The sequence below is a fragment of the Apaloderma vittatum genome, unplaced genomic scaffold (genome assembly GCF_000703405.1).
Source record: "Apaloderma vittatum isolate BGI_N311 unplaced genomic scaffold, ASM70340v1 scaffold11212, whole genome shotgun sequence".
NCBI lineage: Eukaryota > Metazoa > Chordata > Aves > Trogoniformes > Trogonidae > Apaloderma > Apaloderma vittatum.
This window is the reverse complement of record NW_009703099.1, coordinates 1-24,882: the sequence shown is the minus strand read 5'-3', so window position 1 is coordinate 24,882 and position 24,882 is coordinate 1. Positions and strand designations below refer to the sequence as shown.

At 35.9% G+C, this 24,882-nt stretch overlaps 1 pseudogene; it reads left to right on the top strand.

Moving 5' to 3' along the window:
• Positions 1-20,731, top strand: part of LOC104269862 — a 41,561-nt pseudogene extending 20,830 nt beyond the window's left edge.
• Positions 20,732-24,882: the final 4,151 nt, after the last annotated feature.

Here is a 24,882-nt window from a genome sequence, read left to right as displayed (position 1 = left end):
GACAGCCATAAGAGATACAAAATAACAAAAAAAAAATTTGTGTGCACTAGTTCGTAGTTAGTAAGGAAGTAGTCATTTCATTTTGTAGATTATTTGAGCTTTCTTTCAGACTTTCCTTTTAAATGGGAGTGGTTTATGTAGGAGTTGTTAGATAGCTACCTTATTTGATGAGCCCTTGAGAAGTCAGCGGTGAGAAGTGAGAATAGATCTATACCAGAAGACTAATAATAAAAGACAGATGTATCATACTTGAGGAAATGGCAAGTTTATGGGTTTTCATTCTGTTAGAATCTGTAATGCATCTTAAACTATTTGAAACATATTATTTGTAACTCATGCAGTTCAAAAAGCTAACGATGCTGGGAAAAACTGCTTACCCAGGACTTGTCGTGTTTGACCTGGTATGATTGATTGGTTTTGTTTTGTTTTGCCTGCGGCTTCTTTCTGAGTGTGCATCCAAAATACATATTTACCATCTACTGAAGGCCAGGAATAACCTTGAAAATGAAATGCCAAGAAAAATTCACTTCTGTTATTTTACAGGCCTAATTGCTACCATTTAGAGGATTCTTAAAGCTGTAATATACGTACTGTGGGTGTATCTATCTTCATTTTGGATTTGGGCTTTTGAGGGGGCTGCATAGAGTGGTTTTTGTTTGTTGATTGGTTGGGTTTTATTAAGTGCAGGTCCAAGTCCAATATACATCCATGAACTTTAGATATTCTGCTAATTTTACCTCTTTCAGTTTGTCTTTGGGTATGCTTAAATCTCCAATCAACATATAAATGCTATGTTTTGCAAATGTGTGACAGATCTAGAAAACGTATTTTTAAATAAGTAGGAATTCTGCTGCTTCCAGAACTCAAATGACGTAAAGGGTACCATGTTTTAACTTCATTGCGTACCATTCTTACTTCTCACAGGAGTAAAATCAAGCTGGATCAGTCAAGAATGCAGATCTGGTGCTTTTTAACCAGGCAGAGCAACGTGTCAGCACGTTTACACAGGTTACCTAAACAAATCATGCATATATGACCACATCTGAGATTGACTGGCCTGCATGCTACTCAGCTACAATCTCTTTTTGCCCATCCATTGCAATGTAGTGGAAACATGCGCAGCCACACTGCAATCTGAGTCCCACGACTCACGTCACAGCATGGTTGAGGGCAACCCCACATTCCTTTGTCCTCGTTACATCTTTGGTATTTTCTGTACATAACCTGCATGCTTTGTAGGTTTTTTTATTGTTAACTGAATTACTAAGCGTCAAGACTGTACAAGTTTAAAAGAGGTTAACAGCCTGTGGTTTGATGAAAATGCAGTGGTAATCTTCACTTGACTTTTTCAGTTCATCTGTCGAACCATGTTTTTAGCTGTCATGTAATAATGAACATTTTTGGATCATGTTCGTTTGACCAGTGCCTTTGTAATATTTCATATATACAATTACTCATATTTATATCTTTTGATATAAATTGTTTCATGTTTGTTCACAACCTTTTTATAGTTTACATTCCAGTTTTCTCATAGAAGAGAAGCTAAAATATAGGATGAAAGAAACACTTGTGGGAACAATCAAACATCTTTTTTATACGTATGCATAGTCACTTTGAGTATGGATGTGATAGTTTAGTTACATTGTTCTCATGAAGTTTGTGTATGTCTGTGAGGTTGGAAGTTAGGAAATCATTTACATGAGTTTTCCTCTTCATCATCAATAATTGGGGTTTTTGTGAATGTAATTCCGTTGCTTTATTTTTAGAAAGACAGCCATATAACAATTTCAAGCAAGAATTCTATGTAGGATTCTCTGTAGGTGTCTAAATAAATCTGGGTGTTCTAAAGTGATATAGATAAGGAAATTCAAGCAAGAAAGAAATAAAAAATAGGAAAATGCAGGATAAAGCTAAAATAAAGGAAATTGTTAAAAAGACAAAATAGGAACTAGTACCATCCCAAACCTCTACACTTAGGAACTTCAGAACTGTAAAAAACACCTTAATTGCACCAAGTAATGTATTTCTTACTGTTGATGATCTCTTCTGAATAGTTGAGCAGTTCCCCTCCTTGCTATCTAGGGGTCTTTGAAGTATTCCTTTTCCAAATACAAATTTTGCTCACGTGGTTTTGTTTTGAATCCCATATAATCTTTCGGGTATTTTTTTTCACTACTATACATTGGAAATAGTTCAGGTCTCACTTTTGCGCTCAGATGGCCTGTGAGCTATTCAGAAACATCAACTGGAAAATATCTTTGTAAGGATTTTTCTAAGCCATTTGAGAAGAGGCGCTTAGATAGAGGAGAGCAGAGTGTGGTAGTTTCCCACCTGCTGGTATGGAGTATAGGGGGTGATTCTGATTTCATGGATATTGTTCACGTGACGCTGCTCCTCCAAGCTTCTGCTGTCATGAATCTGGAGAGGTGTAGAACAGCATGCAGAATAGTAAACCAGGTGCTTGTAATCACTTGACTGAAAAATAATTGAATCTTTTATCGTTTGGATGTCACAGTGCCTTACTGTAACCTTCCTTCATAATAAGGTGATGTTTTCTCTTTTCTTGGAATAGATATGCACGCCTTTTAAAAAATTATTTTTATTTACTTACTATTACATAGGGTAGGAGGGGAAGGTTTTGGGTTTATTCTGGAGGGAAAAAAAAGTACTTTTTCCTTCTTTGAAAGGTAAATATTTTCTAAGATTAATTTATAGACATACTTACTTTATTCTTTCAGGAAAAGATAACTAAAAATTTAAAATAAAAGTGACTTTACCAACTGTGCTTATGCTGAAGGGCATCACGCTCAGTGAAAAGTCAAGCTCATGTAGTAAAGATGATTATTACAAAAAATGTGCTTTGTGCCGTTTTATTGTTTAATTAGTAGTTGAGATTAAAGAGAAAAATGAGATTGTTTTTATTGAAGAAGTATTCCCTGCTGAAAGTAGATTTGATTAAACAGGAAAGTATTTAATCGACGGAATATAAGTGGCATAACACAGGTGTGCTGAGGTTTTTGGTTACATTTCTAGGTAGTAATATTTCGGGATCCTTTTGTCAAGAGGTTCCTGAACACACACCCCAAAGCGCTGTTTTCAGCAGTCATCTTTCACATTTTATTGCAGTTCTGCACCTCCTTCTCCAGCAAGGAGAGACTCAGTCTACTTCAATTTTAAAAAGAAATAGAGATAAATCTTTAGTAAATTAGAAGATGAGAATGTGCAGCGTGGTCTTTCTGCGGGTTTATTTTGTTAAATTACACAAGACAAATTTACCTTTTATTCCTCCTATTAACAGCTGTATTGCTGGTACGCTTTTTCTTTGCTTTGGAGGTTGGGAAACATCAGATTTTCCTGTACTATTTGAATATCAAAATGTGCCTGACTTATGAAGTTGAATGGACAGTAGGGGTCGCACCATGTGAATAATCAGTGGCTCGAGAAAGATTGGTTCTTTACTAATTATCTAAGTCGGGGTGTGGGGGGCGGGTGTTTGTTTTCTTCTTGTGAAAAATATGAGCACCCCGCATGAAAAAAAGAGAACCAGTGCTTAATTAAATCTGTAACTCTTCAAGCACAGGATTATATCCTACACAGTTCTTAGAAGAAACAGCGAACCCCCCTACCTGTCCCTTATGTCAGCGTAGTTCCCGGAGCCTCTAATTTGATTTCTAGAGCTAAGAAAATTGCCTTTCTTAACAAAAATTAAAAAAACCCTCTAATATCTGATTCTTCTACTGTATATTAAAGAAGATACATAACTTCATGTTCTAAACATTGATTCTTTTCAGTTTCTTTCCTGTTTCTGATTGTTCATCTTTTAAAGTTGTTAATTCATTAAAATCTGTATTCTTTCAGTTGAATTCATGTCATCTGCTCAAACAGTGTACTAAGTAACTTACAGCTCAAATGACCCAGGGTACTTCATTTTGTTTTTAATTTTTGTTAGCAATATGACACAAAACTTTCTTACTCTTAAAAAATAATTAAAATTAATAATGTGGTTTATAATTAAATTCGTTATTTCAGTTTACCCAACCACTGCTGCAACATTTTGCAATATAAATGCTATGTCATGGAATGATGAAAGCAGGGTATTAATAAAATGACCGGGCTACGTAGTGCTGTCCTCAGGTTCCTCAGAATTAGTGGTAGGAAAAGATTTTGGCTGTGAATATTGGTATTTTAAAATTGGTACTGCTGAAAATGAAAAGATATGTTCAACATTAAATGTGACATTAAATATGAGTAATTTGGGGGTTCTACTCTAGATAATCAATTTCTAAAGTAGCAGAAAAGTAGGCAATATCCCTGAATCATTTTTAATTGAAGTTAACGCAGAGCACTGGCTGGCTTTTCCTTACTAAATTGTCTCTGTCTTCTTTCACAAACATAGCAAAAAAAATCAATAATTTCTAATAGCTAAAATAATTTTGTTCTTTAATATTTTGCAATTGAGATATAAATATCGCTTGATTGGATAGTGCCTAAGTTGTCTGCTTTTATATCTTAAATGTCTCTTAATAACACAAATCTAGCTAAATGGTGTTAATTCTGCAAAACCGAGGCCTTTTCCCAAAGTGTGCTTACATCATTCCCTACAGACATTTAATTGTGTGAATTCATTACTGATGTTATCTACTTCTGAAAATAACATTGTAAAATGTCAGAGAATGCTGTGACCAAAACTACTCTGACTTAGTTTGGTACTCATACTCCAGTTGAGTGTCCAGGACGCTGCATCTTCCTGCAAAATCTCCAGACTCTGGGTTTTTGCAATACACATGCAGATTGCAAAACAATTTTTTGTGTGTGTGCTAATGTGACTTACAGCATTTTTGTTAATGAAACAAAATGAAACAAAAAATCCTTTTGTTCTGGTTGTTAACTGTACGGGTATGTGTACCAGAATAATGGGTAGTTTCAAAATGCACAATGTAATACATGTGTGCATTGGCAAAAAAAAAATGCAAATTAATGCCAGTTGAAATGTATTTATCATACTTTTTTGGTTTTGAATCTTAGCAGTATATATGAAAACACATAGAAGACTGTTCATATGCTAGTGGTAATTATGAGTTAATAATGGGCAGGCTTAGTTTGTTTTATGAATGTGTCGAGACTACTGCTCAAATTTACATCTGAAAAAAAGATTGCATATTAATCCTGATTTTACTTTAGCATTTTCCAATCTAGATCATAAGAATGATTTTAAAATGTAAAATAACTAAATTGTTTGTAGTCAAAGATAACCAAATTTTTTTTTATAAATTGTCATATATAGCAAAAGTGATTATCTTGCATCATACTGATGTTTAAGATGCCAGTGCAGAAGAACTGGTAATTAATTTCCTTTATTTTTATATTATCAATAATGAGCACTGAATTAAAATCAGTCCTTAAAAATCTGCAGCGTTTTCTCCCTTGGACAGTTTACCCTGACAGTTCACAACTGAAAGATTTTTGCTGTCAAGATTTGCTGTCTTCAGGTTGACGAGCCTGCTCTAATGGATGTAGTTACCTACATACATCACCTTAGTGCCTGAAGAATTATTGGTTTCAAATGTAGCACGAGAACAAAGTAAATAGAATACGTATCAGACAATCTACTTGGCAGTAGTTAACTTCGATAAGTGATAATACTGTACTATATTTAGACCAGAAATTGAGAAATTCCATGAAAGATAATGACATGCCTTGCAATCTTTAGATAGCAAGTGGATGATTTATGCACATTTCAACAGCATTGACTGCTACGTGTGGATGTTTGTGTGTATTTCTGGTGGCGAATATTGGTCTTATTACTTGCACACAGTGTTGCATGCTTAAAGTTAATTAAAGTTCTAAAAATTTAAATATTAGTAAAATATAACTGTTACCAAATTTTATTTTCAGAAGCTAAATTTTTCCAGCTCATCTGAAGGAAGTACAGTTAATTTAGCTCTCTTTGGAGAGGAAAAAGCTGAAACTGAACCAGAAAAAGGGTCAGAGCTACAGGCATGCTTTACAGAAGGTACGTTTTACTGAAAGTATGGAAGTAAAATTTGGGGTTAGCAATTTCATTTTGGTTGTTTGAAAGAAGCATTGGCAGTTCAAGGAAGCTATTTGCCACAGCAGTCCTGGATCCTAGTTTGTCAAGTGTTATGATTTGATTAATTTTTGCCTGCCTTAGGGAGTTGTACTGAAGTCCATGGAGCCATTTGTGTGATGGAAAGTTAAATATGTGTGTAGGTGATAATTTATAGTATTTTTAAATTGACACTAGCAACAATTCTGTAAAGTGATTCTTAGCAGTCAGTCATTCTGTTGTTTTCAATGATGTCCTCAGCAGTGAAATCTGAAAGATCAAACCCTACACCAGGTTTGCTCCATTGAGAAATTTGAACCAGAATCATGTAGATACCCATAGTTGTCCATTCATAGTGCTAGAAAGCAACCAAGTGGATGATTCAGATCTTGGAAAGTCTGACTCAAAAAATAGAAGCATTGTCTTGTTATTACACCATTAACGGGGGGACGGAGTGCATGCAACAGGTGAATGAGATCCTATGTTTTTATTCAAGAAGTCTTAACAGCATACTAACATGTCCTCAGAATTTTTGAGTCATTTTAATTCTGTATAGCTGTATACTTTAGGGGTCTGCTGAAATATACTGTATAGGAATGTATTTCCCATTTTCGTGGTACTGCAGATTTTACTTTCGTTTAAAGTCATGATTAAAATAATTCAAAGCAGAATATCCTATCCGTGCTTTTTGATTTGCTTGTTGTGAAGGCACTCTTGACTTAGGCTAGGACTTTCGTCCGAAATATTATTTCACTCATCTTTAAAAATTACTTTGGAATGTGAAGCTATACTGAATATGTCCAGCTCTTGATTTAAAGAAAAAAAGTACAATTCTCAAATAATTTCACATTATATTACAATTGTTTCTTATCTTTGTATTGTTTGATGTCTATGAGGCCTTGGGCATAAGATTAGATTTTCAGGCGTACATTAGGGAAGAATTAATGAATAGTTGAAGGTAAGCCGAATCATGCTTTTCACAGGGGTAGCTGTTTTATATAAGATGATGAAATATAGCGTAACTTACTCGTAATATATGAACTTAATGACATTCATATGAAAACTAAAATACTGCCTTTGGGACCCAGTAAAATCATTTGAACTCAGTTGTATTTCTATGTGATTAATAATTTTTAAAGACACAAGGAGAATCCTGTGAGCCAGGCAGATACTGAGGTTCATTGAAAACTGCCTTGAGGGCCCAGGATAAAGCAGGGAGCTCTCCAGGGCGAGACACAATTCTGTGGGTGTTTGTCACAAACCTGTACCACGTGGACAAGTGTTTACAATCTCCAGTTAATACAGTTACTTATATCATGAAAGAGGTATCCTTAGTCATTCCTCAGTATAGTTAAATAGTGGGTGTTTATGTCTGTGTGATTTATTTTGAACCACAGCTGAGACAGAAGTAATTCTTTTAAAAGAAGCCGCTATGCTCTTGAACTAGATCCTGTGAAAGTTGCTACGTGTTTTTACTTTTTTGTTCCTAGTCTCTGACAATTCTCATATGTTTTTTGACTATCAGTGTATAAAGGAAATATTTTAAAAAAATGTGTGTTTGTAAATGAAAATTAACTCAGTTAGATGATGCTTTTTTTTTTTATTCTAAACTTGATGCAGCTTTAGTAAAAAGATTGTGTACACACAAGTTTTGCTACATCGGAAATATCAAATTGAGAAGGTAAATGCTTAAAGTAGCATGCAGTAATTTGAAATGTATATTGAAGTAGTTTGAACCTCATGAAAGATGAGTTAGAGTGATTTTTTGCTTCTTCAGGGTGGTGAAAATGCTACCATATAACAATTTGTTGTTATTTCTATTATTAGGCTGTATCCGGAAGTTTAAATGCTGTAAAGGTGGTATGGAAAGCACAAGGGGAAGAGTCTGGTGGAACCTTCGAAAAACCTGCTACAAGATAGTGGAACACAACTGGTTTGAAACGTTCATTGTCTTCATGATTCTTCTCAGCAGTGGTGCTCTGGTAAGTAGAGCTTCCACCCATAGAAACAGCACGTATGAAAAATGTCTTATTAAATGTCTGATTAAAGTTAATGTTATAGCATGTCTGTGTTCCCTAAGAAAAAAATACAAAGTTGTCTTGAAAGAGAGCTTCTGACTTAATTCACAGAATATTTTAGGTAGTGCATATAAAATAAGTCATTAAAATTCTGCTGTCAAATAGCATTCTGCAGATGAATTTTTGATGAATCCAAGGTGATGTGTGCGTGTGAGGATGCTTATGAAAAGGATTACACTAAAAATGTTGCTTAAAAATTATAAAAATCATACAAAATGACTTGTGTGCAATAATAGGAAGAGTTAATCTAGTTTAAATTAAATTTGCCCCCAAAAGCAGTACAAATACTAAATTCATCATATTCTCAGTTAATTTTTTACTTTAGGTTTTTAGTTTCAGTATTTGTAGACTGTTACATAGGAGTCCTTGACTTCCTTTATACTATTTTAGCGATATTTAGTGCTTCATACAGCTGCTAAGTGTCGGCTTCCTTTTGGTTGCTGATTACCATAGGATTTGGTACATACCGTTATTATCTCTGCTCCAGCACCTGAGGCACCACGGCCCATCCTTCTTCTCTGACCTTGGTGTTTGCAGGGTAGTTTCTCTCATTTTTTTCTTCAGTCCTCATATTGCCGCACCGTGTTTGGGCCTTCTTTAAATCTGTTTTCTTGGAGGTGCCACCAGCTTCTCTGGTGGGCTCAGCTGCTTCCTGTGGTGGGTCCGTGGTGGAGCTGGCAGAGGGCAGCTCCCCGCCTCATCTCACAGAGGCCACCCCTGCCGCTTCCCGCTGCTGAAATCCAGGCACCAACGCCCAGTATTGGAATTCAGCAAAGGCCAGCAGCAACATAATATTCAGTCACTGTAGCTCATTATTCATTTTGTTAGTTGAATTTATTACAATTGTGAGACTGCATGCTGACTGACCCTCGCTGGGTGTTTCAGGGGACAAATTGTAATTCACTGTTGACTATTACTGAAATTTTTTAAAACTTTTTTTGACAACTTCAGTCATTATATTGTAATTCCATTATCAGGCAATGATTAAATCTAAAACTTGGAAAGAACACAATTGTAATCTCTGCTCAGGAAGGCTTTTCAAGGTAAAAAAACTAAAGTTGAAAGTGGTTTAATTTTGCCATTTTTAGTTTGGTCTTTGGGGTTAAGTTGTAGCTTGCAAAGACCTATGAATATTTGACTTACACGTAACTCATTCTTCACAGGCTTTTGAGGATATATACATTGAACAGCGCAAGACTGTAAAAGTTATACTGGATTATGCTGATAAAATCTTCGCTTACGTCTTTATTCTGGAAATGGTGCTAAAATGGGTGGCCTATGGTTTTCAAACTTACTTCACTAATGCTTGGTGTTGGCTGGACTTCCTGATTGTTGATGTACGTACTATATTTTCTAAGGAGCCTAGTTCTGTTGCTTAAGCAGGTCCTTTTATGTATCTCAAATCTAAGAGAACAGAAAATGACACACCAGTGAATCAGATTCCACTGTAATTATTCAGTGAGTAACTAAATCTGCCATTATATTTATGCTGTCATTGATTTCATGTGTTCTGTCTGTATTTTACTGTGCTGCGTCTTAAGCAGTAAATGAGGACTTTTTTCTTTCTTCTGTGAACACCCAGTATGTCGTTATACAAAATACGAAGTCAGCATGTGTTCCCAGAACAGATGCATTGATCTCTGAGAAACTTAGCAAGTATAAGAGGTTCTTCAAAACAAGATATTCTCAACAAGGCAAAGGAGAAAACTTAAGATTATCTCTGAATGAGACTTCATACATATATATATATAAAATATTTGTTTTCTTTATGGATGCCATAGACTTTTGATTTTTTTTAATTGTAACTCGTATGTTAAATGAAAAGTATGACATTTTTATAATTAATGGAAAATCAGCAGCAATCATCCAAATGGATTTTGTCCTCTCTGCATAAAATTGTATCTTGAAAAAGAACAAACATGGGATTGTGTAGCGTTTGACAGGTTGCTTGAACTACCCTTAAAGGAGGGAAATCTTGTAAGGCTTCCTCATATATAAATGCAACAGGAGAGAGCCTCGGTGAGGGCACTAGAAATAAGCAGGGCAATCAGTTTTTGAGCTGTTAATCCAGCTGTAGTGAAAGTTTCAAAAAATTCTCGTGGATTACGCCTTCTCTTCCGTAAGAGTAATAATGTTAAAAGAGGAAATAAGCTTCAAGGCACATTAATTGTCCTAAACGCAACCAGTTTTAAAAAATCCAAAGTAAGGTGTTTCCAACTTACTTTAACAATTTGCTTTTCTGCCAATTCACTAGTTGTAGAGAAAGTTGAAATGAAGCTGAGGATGAATTGTGTCTCCCATGTAGCATTATAGCTTGTTTTTTACATTTCCCCTTCTTTTTGTTACAATACACCTGTTGAATTTAATGTATTGTGAAACTATACAATAATGTTTTTTAATTTCACATCACAGAAATATAGTTGGCACTTTTATATGTGAAAGGAAGTTCAGAGCTGGTATCAGGAGTTGTTTAAACCACAGTCATGCATAAGAGGAGAATATTTATTTATTTATTTTAAAAAGCTTGCATGCACGTGCACACAGATCCACAAATGGTACCAGAAAAATTAAGATTTAATTGCTATCAGCACAATGTGATGAGAAGAACTATCTTCCCTCTCCTTTCTTCCCAGTATGTTAAATTGTATTTTGATTTCCAAATATTTGGAATTGTATTAAATTGTATTTTGATTTCCATTAAGTAGAGATGAGCAAAACTTGCAATGCAAATATGCAATAACTGCATTATCAAAGAAAATATGATTATCTGACAGAAATCTAGATTTTCTCTATAACTTCTCTAGAATGACAAAAGGAAGGCCTAATGATCTTAAGGTCCTCATGGACTCACAGGGATTGATACTTTCTGTGCTCAATGTTTGTCTAGCGTCTGAATTTAAAGAAGGCCCAGTTTTCTGAAACTCACTCTCACAGTTTTGTTTCTGTAGGAAATCAGATTGGTGGCATAAGTGAAGATCATTCCACTCAGTGAATGTGTTATGTTTCTGGATCTTTGCCTTGTTTTCTTTTTCCCTTTTTTTTTTTTGACTCAAATTTTCTTATCTTGAACTAAGTAGCTCAATTGTAATTACTTCAGCAGCTGATTTATCTTAAATTTTAGATGGGTTATTTCACAAATAAAGGTCTATAGTCAGGCATGATAAGGCATTGAGGTGATCACTGACTTGTATTTCATATATTGCACAGATGTTCACTTCCCTGAATTAATTTGGTTTTATCTCGTTTGTGTGATTTACCAAAAAAAAAGTATTTTGATTTTTAAAATCACACTTGATTTTATTAAAACATTGTAGGCTATGTTTCAAAGACATAAAATTTAGCCAGTGTCTTCTTTTCTATGTGTTTTATAATGTGCCATCATTGATCCCATTTCAATAGTCTAAGGCAGATAACTTAAAAACATATCTGCTAGCTTCTTAATAATTTTTGGAATTAGAATTTTTAACTTCAAGTTTCAGCCTCAAACACCAGAAACAGTGCTTGTTGCCAAACGGAGGTAAACGTAGATTTTCTTCTTATAATTTTTAAATATCCAGGTTGTAGTAGTCTGACGAGACAAGAAGTCATAGCTCACAATTCAATTATGACCTCTGTCATAACTCTGTGCATCTGAGCGCACTGCTTTTTAGGGAATTGTACTGACACGGGTATTTCCTCGTGTCTGTCGCACAGTCAGGAGATACACACGTCAGAGTCCCGTCTGATGAGTATATACTCCTTCCAAGCTTGCCATCACCTGCAGGCAGTACGAATTACTCGTTATTCACGTAGGTGCTATTGCATGAATTATTCTAAGTGCAAATTAGCAGAAGCAGATGCTAATGGCTCACATTTTGTCATGACTGTAAGAATGCCTCTGTGGCAGAGCACTGTTCAGTATTGTAACATGTCACGGAGAAGAGGACATTTCAGACCCTGGCTGAGTTTATTGGGAAGATCAGCTTTTATTCAGATGATTTTTTTCCAAATTGGCCTTCATTTTGCATAGGTATGATGTATGTTCTTCTATCTAGCACTTTGTTTGTGATGAAAGTTCCAGAGATTAAGGTCTCTTTTTTGTTGAAACTGTTTTGAAATTTACACACGATATTCTATTAGTTTTTAAAAAACTTTTGGTCATTTTCATTTGTTCTTGCTAGAAGCTTAGGATCCTTACAAACTTTTTTCTGATACCCAGATCAAAATTTTCTTCCTTGAGGAATAGCATTTGTATTGTGAGGCTATTTAAAACAAAATAAAATTGTTTTGTTTTGTTTCCTCTAGGTCTCCTTGGTTAGCTTAGTAGCCAATGCCCTTGATTTCTCAGAATTAGGTGCAATTAAATCACTCCGAACATTAAGAGCTTTGAGACCTCTAAGAGCTTTGTCACGCTTTGAAGGCATGAGGGTAAGAGAATAAAAAATGTAAAATAAATCCATAAAAACATACCTAAGTATAAAGTCATGAAGGAACACTGAACTGCATGTCCGATTTCAAGGCCAAGGGTAGCATGTTTGATTGTATTACACGTTTTATTCCTTTTCTATTTGCATTAGTTCAGTGTGTTTTAAGGTTTTACATTGTCTTTTGCTATATTTGAAAAAATAATAATCTTTTTACTGCTTTAAATACTGTTTTTAAACAGTGGGGTTTTTTCTATGTTTATTTACTAGGTGGTTGTGAATGCTCTTACTGGCGCAATCCCATCTATTATGAATGTACTCCTGGTTTGTCTTACATTCTGGCTAATTTTCAGCATCATGGGAGTAAATTTGTTTGCTGGCAAGTTCTATCACTGTGTTAACACCACAACTGGTGAAACATTTACACCAGAGAAAGTCAATAATGGAACTGTGTGCAAAAATCTTAAGGACAGTGGTGAGACTGTTCGGTGGCAAAATGTGAAAGTGAACTTTGATAATGTTGGAGCTGGTTACCTTTCTCTGCTTCAAGTAGTAAGTGTATAAACTTTGACAAATTAATTTCCCAGCTTTAAGTTCTGTAGCAGTAACATATAATGCCATAATTTTCAGTGTTATTTTACAATATATGAATGGATATGGAATTTGATTTTATAATTATGTTTTATGATGCTAATTACTATTGCTTGTGCTAGAAATCTGATACATTCTGTGGCCAGTTTGGAAAGGAAGAATATTTAATATCTGCCAGATGGAAGATGGATATTAAGTTACTTGGCACCCAACTGCTAGTACCTTTTCAAGTTCTGCAGTAATACAGTATCTAGTAAGAAAAATTGCAGCTGGGATTAATTTTGTTTTATTTGCTCGATCTGTTAAGGCATGTTGACTTAGATTTTTACCATGGTAGTCAAATAAATACATTCTAGGGCTGACCTTCAAACAAGAAGAGAGACAGCTATTGATTTATAGAAAGTTTTTAAATTCACTTTTTCCTTTCGTTTTATTCCCTTTCTATTATTCTTACTAGTACCACTCTAGTCATTGTCTGTTACTGTCAAGTGAGGTTTTTGGAGATACTTCTTAGCTTGTTTTTAAACACTAGATGAGTAGCTGCAGAATTTCCTAGTGCTAGATCTCTAAGCACAAGCCTTTTCTAGAGGCAGTGTCTATAAATCAGAGCCAATATGATAGAAACATATATTCCTAACTGACAAACTGCTTCCGGGAAACTGTTTGTACTCATACACGCTTGGCAATTATTCTGCCTTGAAAAATCTCCACTGGTAGTATTTAGTAGTTAGTATTGTGGTAGCAAGCTACTGTCTGATTGCTTCAGGGAATAACAGCAGCTATTGCTAAATAGCACGAGGCAATTGCATAAATTACCAGTGTAGGGGACAGCGGTGCTTTTAGCTTTTGTAATGTGTCTTGCATAGAATGGCTCGGCTGTGTGATATTTCCAGTAACCATGCCATTCATGCCTTATTTTTACTTAGTATCATGGCTCATGGGAGTGGGTTTGGTGGAAGACCTACTAGATGGATAAGGAATTGGCGGGATGGCTGTGTCCAAGACTTAGAGACCAAGAGCAAACCAGTAACACGTGCTGTCCTGCACTGGGACTAATGCTACTTCATAGTGTTGTCAGTGACATGGCAAGTGGGACCAAGTGCACCCTCAGCCGTTTGCAGATGGCACCAAGCTGAGCCATGCGGTTCGTAGGACTGGAGGGCTGGGATACCATCCTGAGGGACCTTGGCAAGCTTGAGGACTGTGCCCCTCTGAACCTCATGAAGTTCAACAAGGCCACATGCAAGGTCTTGCACCTGGGTCAAGGCAATCCCCAGTATCAGTACAGACCGGAGGATGTCCCCATGTGTTGACAGGTCTAGTCAAGAGGTGGCATCCCTGCCCAAAACAGGGAGGTTGGACTAGATGATCTCTAAGGTCCCTTCCAGCCTGGGCCATTCTATGATTCTGTGAATGCACTGAGAGCAGCCCTGCTGCCGAGGACATGGGAATACTGGTGGGCGAAAACTTGGACATGAGTCTTCCTCCAGTTTCTTTGTAGTCACAAAGTTAGAAGTGAGAGCCTTCTTGTAAACTGCAGTCTTTATGTATGCTCCAGTACTAACTGCAGCTCATCCCACATAGATTTTATGTGAATTTACATGAAGATTAGGATTTTTTCAGTGTTTAAGTATTAGGGAGGAGTACTCCACAGTAAATTACTTCCTGTTAATACTTCACTCGTGTCTTACCAGACTTGCAGTATTCCTCTTTCTTTTGGTGGGAGCAAATACGGTGCAGAAGACAGGGATTTTTTTAGATAGAAAATATTAATATTAAATATTTTTGATAGAAAATATTACCAAACTTATTTTTTAGGCAACGTTTAAAGGATGGATGGAAATCATGTATGCTGCGGTTGATTCTAGAGAAGTAAGTGTAATGTAAAATTTACTCAGTGGAAACAAATACAAAATTGATATAACGCTTCTTGAATGGTCATTGAAATAAAGCAGAATATAAAGAATAAAAATATAAAACCTTGATACATTTTCTGTATAAATCTGTGTTCTTTAAAGTGATTAAGTGCATATGCTTTTAATAGGTAAAAGTAATTATAGCAGTAGATTTACCTAAAATAATAATTTAATAAGTTGTCTACAAATGAAATCTAGTTTCCTATTTATGTCACTGAGATCATATACATTAGTAAACAAGTTTTTCCTGTGTTTCCAAAAATAACCCAAATAGTCAAGTGACATCACCTGCAATAGCTAATCCAGAGCTGCAGATATTGGCAATCTTAAAAAATAAATTGGCCACATTTTGCCTGTTCTTCTGTTAATGTTTGCATTTGTTTGCATCTCTCCTCTGTCGAGCTCCTGATTTGCCTGTCCACAGGAACTGAATTGCTTTTGAGATTTGCACACTTCTGTCAAATTTAGTAGAAATTACATGAAACATCGAATGTCCTTAGAGAGGAACTGGCAGACAGAAAGGGGAGGAATGCCAGGCCTGTGTGTGCAATTACAGACACCTTTATTAAATAGATTTCAAGTTCGAAGATAAGGAAAGTGTATGGAATGCTCCAAAACAGCTGGTTTTCCCCTTCTGTTCCTGCTCGGTGTTCTGTAATTTGTCTTAACTGTTATTTATGATGTTTTACTGTTTTTTCTGTGTTACATAGACAGGGGACCAGCCCAAGTATGAGGACAACCTGTACATGTATCTTTACTTTGTTGCCTTTATCATCTTTGGATCATTTTTCACCCTAAACTTATTCATTGGTGTCATCATAGATAACTTCAACCAACAAAAAAAGAAGATAAGTATCATGTTCCATTTTCACAGCACTTAATTATTTTTGAGCATTCAGCAAACGTATGCAAGGATAGATAAAAGTGTCTGTAATTTCTCATAGTAATAGAAATAAAAAAAAAAACCCAGCTATTATTATTTCCTTTTATTCTATTCAAAATAATAAAACAAATCTTTGCAAGGCATTTGAAGTAATTTAACTTGCTCTGAGTGTCTGAGTGTTTTCCACATCCCTGGACACCCCAATGACGTGTTATGTATTAGAGAGTTAAATACTACACTTAGAGTGCTGTGACAATGCAGATGCCTTAATTCAAGCAGATAGATGACAAGGAAGAAGGGAATGTGGAAAGCTACAGATATCAAAATTGATGAACACATACTCTATAGCAGTACTGTGAAGGCCTTAAAAGTAGACTAACGTAGACAAGCTGAATGCTGGAACTACTGCTCTATAGTGTAGGATTAGAGAGAGTTGGGAAACTGTCTCATGAGTTAATAGTGAATTTGCAAGAGAAAGAAAATTGTTACTGTTTGAAAACGTGTAGGTTTTCTTTTCAACTGAAATTGTTTCTATTGTTCAAATGAACGTAGGATTGCATGAGGAACACAAGGAGCATTTAAGTAGATTAAAATGGAGATTATGATGGAAAATTAAATTCTTCTTGCAATTTAAACTATACATGCTGTCTAAGGTCCATAATAGTAATTTCTTTGTACATATTTGGAGCAGAATCATACTGGAATATTGATTTTTTATTTTTTATTTTTAAAAAAGTGTGCTTCTTGATAGCGAGGCAGTTTCTTCAACTGTGATTCTAGATTGTTTGTCAAGTTTAATTCATTGTACTGAAAAAAGATATTGCTAGACTTACTGCAGTGGAAACTTCCAGTTAATCTTTCCACTTGACACTGGAGTATGCAGCTTCCTATGTTGCGTCTTCAGATCCTTTGAGTGTCTTATCTGCAGACCCACATAAGAGAGAGGATGATTTTGTGGTTCCAAACCTGATGATGACTTCGTCCTCCAAGATGTTTGCACCTCTCTTCAAATAAACATCAGAGTTTTCTAGTACTTAAAGAGGAAGGTGGTTCACCTTGTTACCCTTGGAGACTAAGATTATATACATCCTGTTGGCATTTTTGTTGGCATACAGTCTGTATGGAACAAGGTGACCCTACCCAGTAATGAGGAGATTATAAATTGTTCAGGTCACGTAGCAGACACAGTCTACTGTAGTTATTATGACTCAGGGCAGAGAAGGGTTCCTGCTAAAGGTCTTTTTCTGGGGGTGTGGTATGCACCCCTTGTACGTTGGTAGCCGTTACAGCTGTCACCAATAAAGTCAGATACTGCAGATACCAGAAAGGACAACAATTAGACTAGGGAAAGTTCAAATTTTAGTCACCTGCACTGCTGCTCACAGGAATGTGCATATCGTGCACGGTGGGACTATCCAGCCGTACTTTTCTTGTCTTCCTATCACAAAGAGATCTCCAGTGTGAGCGATGTTGTTGAGATATGAATGGGAAAGGCCTCCTGTTGCCATATACCGTCCCTGTGTGGTTCATCTGCGTGCATTTCTTTTGTCTCTGTGTGCATGCTGCTGCCATTGCATTACCTCCCACGGGAAACAAATATTCCACTAGCTGTCAAATTTCTAACCATTGTAGTCCTCAAAGGCATATAAGGAGTATCTTGTCTTGAGACCACTATTCTCCGGACAGGACAGTGAGACAATGATGACTCTTGATGGACATTACACCAGTGAGGCAGCAGAAGAAATCCCCAGTTTAATGCCAGTTCTCTTATAGCTTTTTAGCTATTTTTTTTTTAATTTCCTCCTGAGTAAAATCTCCTGACAGAGTCACATCACATTTCCAACATTTCCAGCATAATCAGCAAATTCATTTCTTGGTTTTCTAAAAGCATTACTCTCTAAGAACTGCATTTTACATGGATATTTGGCCTATGAGGAGAGCATGCTAAACAGGATCTTTTCTGACTTATAAATCTTCATGTCTTTGTGTAGCCACAGCTGAAAGACTCAAACATGTCTTCATCTGGATTCATAATTACTTTCTCAGTAAGATTGCCAATGCATTTGACAAAGTCAGTGTGATGAAGTTACAGAATGACCTGTGACTCTGGAATTTGTTGCCAAATGCTGCTGCTTTGGCATCATGCATACCTGGAATGCATGAAAGAAAACACGAAGTTACTTACTGACATAAATTGTATTTCTGACAAGTGTTTCCGTATGTGTATTAAACATAGAAGTCTATATACCCTTTTTTTTAATGTATTTAATTGAATTGATCAAGTACTTATTTTTTTAATAACAAATAGAAACTCTGGCGTTCTTCTCCATTTCTTAATTTGTTTTGTCATTCCATCAAGACTTGTCAGATAGTTCAACAAACTTTGTTATAATTAATATATTTTGATTTTGGCAACACTGTATGAATACACGGATCATAAAAACCATGTTCTGCAGGGCTGTAAATTAATGGATTTAAAGGTTTGGGTGTAATCAGTCCTATTTTTATTATTTTACCTTGGAGGTCAAGACATTTTCATGACAGAAGAACAAAAGAAATACTACAATGCGATGAAGAAGTTGGGATCCAAGAAACCACAAAAACCAATACCTAGGCCAGTGGTAAGAATGTGGGCTGTTCTTGTGTCATCTGCATTTGGGAAGAAATCGCAGAAGTACACTGACTATCAAAAAATGTCTCCCTTAACTCTAAAGTAGTTTAGGCATTTATTCTGAATTGAAACATGCACATATTTCTGTTCTGCAAGAAAAATTTCTCATATTTGTTATGCCTGAAGAAGTAGAGAATCAAAGAATCTAAAGAAATAGAAACCTCTTGAGTTTTGAAGGGACAACTTAGAACCGGCAAATAAAGAAATTGCTGGACTGTGCATTTCAGGTTTTTCAGCCTTTTGCTTGATTCTGTATTTTGGGGGAGGAAAAGGTTGTTCGTTGTGCACATGCATACAATCACCTTCTCTTTTTTTCTCCCCTCAGAACAAATTCCAAGGTCTGGTGTTTGATATTGTAACACAGCAAGCATTTGACATTGTCATTATGGTCTTCATCTGTCTTAACATGGTCACCATGATGATAGAAACAGATGACCAAAGCGAACTGATGCGAAATATTTTATACTGGATTAACTTGATCTTTGTTGTCCTTTTCACTGGAGAATGTGTCCTCAAAATGTTCTCCCTTCGTTATTATTATTTCACCATTGGCTGGAATATTTTTGATTTTGTGGTTGTTATTCTTTCAATAGTAGGTAAGAAATTCCTGTATTCAAAATGAATAAAAGTATTAGATTCTTTAACTCCGTCAAGTTTTGCAGGTTAGAGGAAATAATTTTAATTTCTCTTGATTGTTTAGGAAATGAAAGCATATTTTAGAGTAATAACTTTCTTGATAATTCTATATCAGTTCTAATACTTTTTCTTTTTTTTTCCTAAGAGTGCTGGGAAAAAAAGCTAAAATTACCTATAGCAAATAAAATTTATCTCCAGTTATAATTTCCACTAATTCCACAGATAGAGTTTTCTTTATTCAGATTTTGCTGTGGAAAATGACATCTGTGATACAATGTTATACTTTAATTTTTGTTCCACAGGTATGTTTTTAGCTGAGATGATTGAAAAGTACTTTGTGTCCCCTACACTGTTCAGAGTCGTACGACTTGCCAGGATCGGTCGAATCCTGCGCCTCATTAAAGGCGCCAAGGGAATCCGCACTCTCCTTTTTGCTCTGATGATGTCTCTCCCTGCTTTGTTCAACATCGGTCTGCTGCTGTTCCTGGTCATGTTCATCTACGCCATATTTGGCATGTCCAACTTTGCCTACGTTAAGAGGGAAGCTGGTATAGACGACATGTTCAACTTTGAAACGTTTCCCAACAGCATGATCTGCCTGTTTCAAATCACCACGTCTGCCGGCTGGAATGGTTTGCTGGACCCGATTCTTAACAGTGGGGAGCCAGACTGTGACCCCCATAAAGATCATCCGGGCAGCTCCGTGAAAGGCGACTGCGGCAACCCCTCCGTTGGGATTTTCTTCTTTGTCAGCTACATTATCATATCCTTCCTGGTAGTGGTGAACATGTACATCGCCGTGATTTTGGAGAACTTTGGTGTTGCTACTGAAGAAAGCGCTGAACCCTTGAGCGAGGATGACTTTGAGATGTTCTATGAGGTTTGGGAAAAATATGATCCAGATGCAACACAATTCATAGAATATAGCAAATTGTCTGATTTTGCATCTTCTCTGGATCCTCCTCTTAATATACCAAAACCAAACACCATTCAGCTTATTGCAATGGATCTGCCCATGGTAAGCGGTGACAGAATTCACTGCCTTGACATCTTGTTCGCTTTCACGAAGCGTGTTTTGGGGGAAAGTGATGAGATGGATGCCCTGAGAGTACAGATGGAAGACCGGTTTATGGCAGCCAATCCTTCAAAAGTCTCCTATGAACCAATTACAACCACGTTAAAACGAAAACAGGAGGAAGTGTCTGCTACTATCATTCAGCGTGCTTATAGACATTATCTTCTAAGACAGTCAGTAAAGAAACTTTCATTTATGTATCGGAAAGATGGGGTTGATATGCTTATCAGAAATGATATGATTATTGGTACACCAAGTGAAAACTCACCTCCAGAGAAAATGGATATGTCTACGTCTACCACATCTCCGCCTTCCTATGACAGTGTAACAAAACCAGAAAAAGAAAAATATGAAGATGACAAATCAGAAAAAGAAGATAAGGGGAAAGACAGAAAAGGAAATAAAAAGTAAAAGACAAAGAGGTTGTCCATGATGAATGTTCAGAAGCCTGAGAAGGTGACATTTTTATGAATAGCGCTCTTATTAGAGAATTATGCCAAAATTACAAGTTTTTACATATTTACCCACTGCTACAGTCAGTGCCTGAACCAAGACAATCACTCTTCACTAGCAAACTCTCAGTCTATAATGGAAATGAACTAGCAGAGAAATAGTTTTTATTATTAGCTGGCACAAGTGGAGAGGAAACACAGAATTTCTACTTGGACTGTAGGAACCCTTAATGGAATGCAAAATTTCCAGTCCTAATAAGTTGGTATTTTTGTGGCATAAGTGTATCCACTGTGTATGATTCATCTCCTCTGTATGTCCTATGTGTGACAATTCTTTTTGTGACCTCATTTGCTTTAATTCACATACTGCTATTTGTAATTCTACTGTGCTGACAAAAAACTCTAAATACTTAGATATGTAATTATGGCACCATAATGTGAACATAGTTCTTGTCAAGCCACTTCTGACAACAGAAAACCAAGATTACAGGTTATTGAACCTCAGCATCTAGATCAAGTCAACAGCAATTTATAAAAAAGAACAGAGTATTAATAGAGAATTTATCAGAAAACAGAACAAGGGAGTAATTTTCACAGAAGAGAGGTTGGTAGTTTAGTCTCTTTGTTTTAATATACTTTTGTTTAGTATTTTTCGTAATTCTTCATTTATTATACAGTCCATTTCAGGTACAGTGGTTTAAGTAAATGATGCTGCACACATGACTCATATTTTGAAGAACATGAAACAATGAAAGAAACCTTTCAGAGTCACAGATACCTTGTAATTCCTGAGAGTTTTAAACAGTTCTTTTCACAGAAAAAGCAACCAATACCAAATTGTGCCTACAGGGAGTTACTGAAACAAAAGTGATAATTTTTTTCTTTTTTTTTTTAACTGTAGACTCTGTAATTTCATGAGTAGCTTCCATATTTCATTCCAAAGTCTGTTTCTATACTTATTATTTCACATTAATATATCCCACTTACGACAATAATCAAAGCTACGTGTATAAGTTGATCAAGAAGTACCTTTTGGGAAAAAATACAACCTTAATGCATACCTCAGACTGAAATTTCCATACTTTGGAAGGATGAATCACGCCAGAGATGTGGAGTATGTATTTCAGAGGTGGTTTTGACCCTGCCGTGGCACTTTAGTCAGGTTTCCACTGTATGTAATGCAATCTTCTGTAGAAAGCTGAGACGGCGAGAAGGACCTACTTTAATCAGCTCTGCCCTGCATTGTGGTTTAGATGACTTTTTTATCATCAAGGCTGACACTATATATGTAAGTAAAATATCCTCTGTTATTTAATCAATTGTTTTACGCAGTGGTACCTGTTTGAACAAAGAGAGAATGACCTAAGTACTGTATTTATTACACACGTATGTACCTTAGAAAGTGTAGCTTATAACATTTCCGTAGATAATGTGATATATTCTGTAATACTCCAGATAATTGGGAAGTTTTAACTGATGCATGCTTGCTGCTATTATTCTACTGCTATTAAAGTCTAAGATGGGAAAACATGCGAGTGGTGAAAAGAAAAAAACAAACTGTTGAATGAGACCATCGTCCCTCATACCAGTATGCAATAGTTTGCTGCTATTACGTATTTTATTTTGTTTTGAGTTTTGTAATCAGCAAATATGCAGTAAATAGCCAGAATACACAGGACAAATATATTCCTTAAAATGTGGGGCTAGAAAAAAACCTTATATGTATCTATTGATCTATTCTTATTAATTTGAAAATAGTTTTATTTTATAAGATTTTATACTTACAAGAAACTGCATGTATCTTCATGCTGTTAGTATTTTTATTGCTGTTTGTCTGTGACACTACTCTTGCGAAACTTAAGATACAATGTGAGTTGGTAATTGCAAGTTTCTGCTAATTATATGAAACATTTTAATAAGGAATAATTTTAAAAGAAGTGGACAGTATAGTTCTTTTTCTGACCAGTAGGTAGGTCTTTGTATGTAAAACAAGATATAAGGGTTTCTTTTGAAATTATAATCCCATCTGTCAATTATCAGGGTAATGTTGGTCATAGAAACATTGCTTTTCCCCGGTTTTACTCTCACGCTGTCTGCTTTTCTTGTTGCTTCATACTGCAGTGAAAGCCCTTTAAATATAATTTGTTATTCAAAATCTTTTTTCATGAGAACGAATAGTGAACTTGTGCAATGGGCAGTGGAATACCTTGCATTTCTTACAAAAGATCTGGAATACAGATGGGCTCCTGCTTTTATAGAAACTATTGGCTTGTAGTGTACTGATGAACTGCATGCGGGAAGTAGTTTTACCAAAAATAACTACATTGCTAACAATCCAAAAGAATAAAGATAAACTTTTTATGTACTTGTTTTAGTCTTTGTGTTTTTCTTGTATGAAGTTTATACAGACTGAGTAATGGTTAGTAAAATTAAGGGGGAACTGCTTTGACTATGAGGCGATGTGTTTGAGACTTGTAGATCCCATGTTGCTTTGTGGCTTAGATCAGTATCAGCTTGTCACTACCTAGAAGAAATGAAATGCAGATTTTGTCCTGACCAGAGAAGTTTTTCTAGAATTCAGAAGAGAATTCCATTCCAACATTGTGGGGTTTGGTCAGATTTTTATGAGTTGCCCAGGAAAAGTTCCAGGCTTGTCCTCTGGTGTCCAAGTCCAACGGAGGATGTCTCCACATTCTTGCTGGGCAGCAGATCCAGCAGACACTGCTCACCCTGGGGCGCATGGTCTGAGATCTGTCACCAAAATAGCCCCACAGGTGGATAACAGAGCCACGTTAATCCCATCACGCCTCAAGAAATCCACACTTGCCAAGAGGATTGGGAAAGTCTTCTTAGTTAATGGCCACCCCACAGCTCTCTTCAGGCAACCAGTGCCCTTACAGAGCCTGCCGGGCACAGTCCCTGGCAAGAGGTTCCTGCGTGCCGGTGGCAAGATAACGGGGCAGGGTGTGCGCAGGTGGACCTACGCAGGCAGTGATTAACGCAGTTTTAGCCATTCTTATTTCTGTTGTAAGAGAGCTGCGATACCCAGGGGCCAGTGTGGCTAACGGAAAAAAAATCTTCAGCTGTGTCGCGCTTTGAAGTGTATGTGTATGTCTTTAGTTACTGTTTATGTATTGAATTAAAACTTTTTTTTTGAAAAAAAATCCAGGTTTAGTATCCTAGTTGCTAACAGTAGTTGCGCAAAGCCTAGGCCATTCTGTGATTCTGTGATTCTAAGTAGTAATGTAAATATTTTTAAAAAATCTTGGTTGTACTCTTGAATTGCTCTTTAAAGAAAAAAATTGTTTTAAGTCAGTGCTGGATAGGTGTGTATTTAACTAAAAAGTTCTCTATGAAATAAGCATGAAATGTGTATACAATAATTTTCCAGCAATTAGGTAGCGTGCAGAAGTATATGAGGTCACTTAAAATCATTTTACCCTACAAAATTTTTATCATCTATATAAAATCTATATTATCTATATAAATTTTCTATAATTTCTATCATAAATGTGTTTATTGAAGGTATAATCCAACTGAAGTCACTCTCGCATTTTTGTTGACTCAAATTCTAAACTTTCTGATCCTCTGCAAAGAGTGCAATATATTTGCATAATTCAAGTACATATATTGAATAAACTTGTATCCGTTTGTATTTCTTTGCAATTATTCAAGTATACTTAGAAGTTATTTGCATTCATGGAAGAAACAGCTGACTTCAGTCTTTCTCATTAATCAGCATCTATAAAATAAATACATGTTTTAATGTTAATACAGGGCAGATGTTTGAGCATAATGAGTCATCATATATCAGTATGCGAAGCATTAAGCAAAATTCCTGGAACAGGAGGATACTGCACTCTTCTCCTATACTAGTTCACAGAAAAATAAAAAATTACTAAGAAAGGCTCCATTAAAATTTTCTCGCAAATGAGCTTTCTTTACTTTCTCTTAGCCACCCAAAACCTCAAACAAAGAAACCAAAACACTATATTCGGACACAAAAGGGTAAAAGTTCTGGTTTTTTTAAATATTAGCTTTGCTCCACTCTATAACGGAATTATTTCACTTCTGAGGACAAGGTGTTTCCTGCATCTGGCATTCAGAATT